Here is a 4,412-nt window from a genome sequence, read left to right as displayed (position 1 = left end):
AGTTACAAGAAGTCATTTTGAATCTGCAAACATTTGTTTGTACTCCTGCTTTCTATCCCAAATTGAACCCAAGAATATTTTTCAAGCATTAAAAGACAACTGTTGGGTAGAAGCAATGCAAGAGGAGTTGGCCCAATTCAGAGATCTCCATGTTTGGGAAATTGTAGATAGGCCAAGAAACAGATATTCCATTGAAACAAAATGGGTTTTCAGAAACAAAAGGGATGAAAGAGGTATTGTGATTAAGAACAAAGCAAGACTTGTTGCTTTAGGATGCCTACAAGAAGAAAGAATAGATTTTGAGGAAGTATTTGCTCCTGTAGCAAGACTTGAGGCAATAAGAATTTTCTTAGCCTATGCTGCCTCAAAGAATATAAGGGTATTGCAATTAGATGTCAAATCTGCTTTCTTAAATGGAAAAATAGAAGAGGAAGTGTTTGTGACTCAGCCACAAGGATTTGAGGATCCTGATTATCCTAACAGAGTTTACAAACTAAACAAAGCTTTGTATGGACTACATCAAGCACCAAGAGCTTGGTATGATGAGTTATCTAACCACTTGCTTGAAAATGGTTTCTCAAGAGGAACTATTGACATACCCTCTTTTACAAGAAAAGAGGAAGAGATTTGCTTCTATTAGAAGTCTATGTGGATGACATCATCTTTGGATCAACTAATGAACAGATGTGCCATGAATTTGAAGATGTAATGAAGTCTAAGTACAGCATGACTTTTATAGGAGAAATGAACTTCTTTCTTGGACTGCAAGTTCAACAAAAGGCTGATGGGATTTTCATATGTCAATCCAATTATGTACAAGACATCTTGAACAAGTTCAAGTGTCAGGACTTCAAAGCAGCTTCAACACCCATGGATGAGAAGATGATAGCTGATGAAAAGGGTGAGCTTGTAGATGAGCATGAATACAGAGCCAAAATTGGATCCTTGATGTACCTAACTGCTTCAAGACCTGATATCATGTTTGATGTATGTGTATGTGCAAGATTTCAATCAAGTCCTAAGGTCTCTCACATGACAGCAGTCAAGAGGATTTTTAGATAGTTGAAGGGAAAGCCTGATTTGGGGTTTTAGTACCCAAGAACCAATCCTTTGATCTGGTTGCTTATACAGACAGTGACTATGATGGGTTCAACATGAGCAGGAAGTCAACCTTGGTGGAAGTCAATTCTTAGGAGACAGGCTAGTGTCTTGGTAGTGCCTGAAGCAAACCACAATGTCCATCTCAACTACTGAAGTTGAGTACATTGTTGCATCTGCCTGCTGTGCACAAGTTCTTTGGATTCATAATCAAATGCTGGATTATGGTCTGAATTTTTTGAACACTCCTATTTTCATTGATAATACTACTGCATATTTTATTGTTAAAAATCCAGTAAAACATTCTAAGACCAAGCACATTGAAATCAGACATCATTTCATTAGGGATTTCAATGAAAAAGGTCTAATTGCGATGAAAAGAGTTGATACAAGTGATAATTTGGCTAACCTATTCACAAAACCACTTGACAGAACCAGGTTTGTGACACTCGTCAATTTCAAGTTAACTCCGTTAACCTGAACTCCGTTAAGTCAAACACAAGATCACATGAAGTATGTCATTCCAGTTAACGCATTGCTCATTGCATTTAATTAGAGTCTAAATGATATGTGACGATCATTACACAAGTAGTCTTTCGGAGTTTCACCGAAACACACACAAGTCGACTCAAACCGTTGGTGAACAAACAATAATTAATATAAATAAGTACTTAGTATAATACGTATTATGTTGTGATAATATATGCTATGTGACTACGTGCTTGCATGTGTAACATTATATCATGGATGAAAGATGGAATAAACTAGTTTGTACTAGAGTTGGATTAACTAGAAGGTTAGGGGTGCTTTGTAACTTGATTAATAATCTAAACAAATTAGTAACCCAAACCCTAATCGACTCTTTTTTGTATGCGAGGCTTGGACATTGTATGCAACTTGAGGTTTTGTAATCGGGCTGAGCATAACAAGTTGTTCGTTGTAAGCGAGTGTATATACATTGTATGCGAGTTTGGGTGTAAACGAGTATTGAGATCTAATGAAATGGGATTATATGAGCTGCTCGTAAACGCACGAAAATACTGCAACCCTTTTGGTCTTCTTTAAACCCTTATCTCACCTGGTTGGCCCTATATACCCTCGTTATGGTTTGGTATAGGTTAATGAACATTTCGCTAATCGTTCAAGGCCAAAACTTGACCCGGTTAACCTAAAGTTCAGACCTTTATGGCTAAAACGTCCAACAACTAGATCTAGGGTTCATTTAAACGAGCCGTTCATGGTTATAAGTTCGTTAATTTCATTTTAACTTCAAGTTTACAATGTTATGTTTCGTTTAGAGCCGATCTACTTTATGTTTAAGTTTCAAGACCAACCATTAATGAAAATGAAATCTTTAAGATCAAGAACATACCTTTACGTGTTCGTTTGGTCTCGGTTAGCTTGTTTATTAACCTTAAACCTTGGATCTATCTTTTATATTGAAGGTCTATTAATGTTTAACGTTCTTTAGACCTCGAGTCTTCTTTTTTCTCTAGGCCGTTTATGGTAAGGTGTATGCGTGTGTGTGTTTGAGTGTGTGTAGAGATTATGAAAAGATGGAATGAGAGTTAGGGTTTTAGGATGGTTTAAGGGAGTATTTATACTCCTTAAAGCCCATGGACCAAAGGCCCATCTCCCTTTAATCCCTCTTAATTATTCCAAGTCCGTGATCTTTTCCTTTATTTATTATTAATTAACTATTAGCATGCGATAACTTAACACGACTTTCTTTATTTAATGTTACAATATTTAGGATGTTACACCAGGCCATGTGGATGGCTGATTCTCATAAACGAGACCTTCATGGGTTGTGTCGGAAGCATGGTAGGTGTAGGAGGAACCACCATTGATTTAACCGAAAGCCTTGGCATCGGAGATAACACAGTGTGAGGAATTTCGCCAAGCCTAGGATCAGAAGTAATGGTCTTCGTCAATGTAAGTGCCGGGGTGCTAGTAGTAAGCGGCACCACCGACTTTTATAGTGCAGATGGCCTCGACACTTGTGGACCAATTTCCACACCCGAACCGTGCGTCACACGACGTTTGGGCGGTTGATCTTGAGCTATCGCCTTGCCCTTCTGTTTTCGTTGTGCAGCCTGTGAGCTTGCTACCTCAACGTTGACACGTCGCCCATCACCCCCATCATCTCCATCATCACCACCATCATCATTCCCATCACCATTCCCACCTGGTCCTTCTTCACGTTCAGAATCCGAATCATCATGAATCCAACGATCATCAGAAGGACATTCATAAGCTGGATTCGCCAAGTGACCAATCAAACGTTTGGTTCTTGGAAGATCTTATGGTTCTTTGCTACGATAAGTCTTCTTTCTCTTCAGGGTATCAGCATTCATGTGTTCCAACCTCAACACATCATTCTCCAACGTGTGATCTATCACCAAATAAGGAATCAAGTCCTGAATAATTAACTGCATGAATCATGGATACATAAGAAATTTGTTACGACGATTCTTGATCAAGTAGTTTTCCTTCAAGTGATAAAATATAAGTTCAGAGAAATTGAACGGCTTGTTCAATATCCGACACTCTTCATATCCACCCATGCGTCCCCCAAGGAAATGAATCAGAACATGTAGTAAGTACTTGTATGGAGCACACAAGTACACCTTATTGTACAGGGAACGACCAAGGATTCCATAATTAAAAGATTTCTAAAATAATCCACTGATCAACGTCTTCTCTAACTCACATGAATATCCATATTATCGTCAAATCGCAGCACAAGTCGGATAACCCCAGGAGATATAAGAATAGGCTTGTTGTTGATCTCAGCAACAATGTGATTCTTGGACTCCACATATCGTGCCGAGTTCCAGAATGGACGAATGACACTGAAGTGGACCGATACATCTATAGTAATGGCATAGTGGATCTTGGATCGACGTAGGAGTGCAATAATATCTCCAAATAAATCCTGGTCTGCAAAATTATCTTGTACAAAAGCACATATGTTGTGCTTTTTATCAAAAGGAAAGAGAAGAACATCAGGAGCATGTTGTTGTTGTACATGTTGTTGTTCCTGAACAACTTGTTGTGGATCCTCAACTGGAACATCTTGTACTATTTCATCAGCGATTTCTGAAAATACATAAACCCGAGAATTAATAAAAACAAACATTACCATTAAACTGTTTAATAAATTTTTAAACAATTTCAATTTTGAAAATTTAAATTATAAGTTTCATTCGTTAGTTCATTCGTTATGATAACTGACATGTTTCATTATGATCATGTTAACGAATCAATGACTAACGAATCAACAATGACGAATGAATGTTCATTCGTTATCA

The sequence above is a fragment of the Bidens hawaiensis genome, unplaced genomic scaffold (genome assembly GCF_021521415.1).
Source record: "Bidens hawaiensis isolate Kalapana, Puna unplaced genomic scaffold, B.hawaiensis_p1.1 tig00014469_1, whole genome shotgun sequence".
Classification (NCBI taxonomy): domain Eukaryota; kingdom Viridiplantae; phylum Streptophyta; class Magnoliopsida; order Asterales; family Asteraceae; genus Bidens; species Bidens hawaiensis.
The sequence above is the reverse complement of the archived record's forward strand: the minus strand, read 5'-3'. Positions refer to the sequence as shown.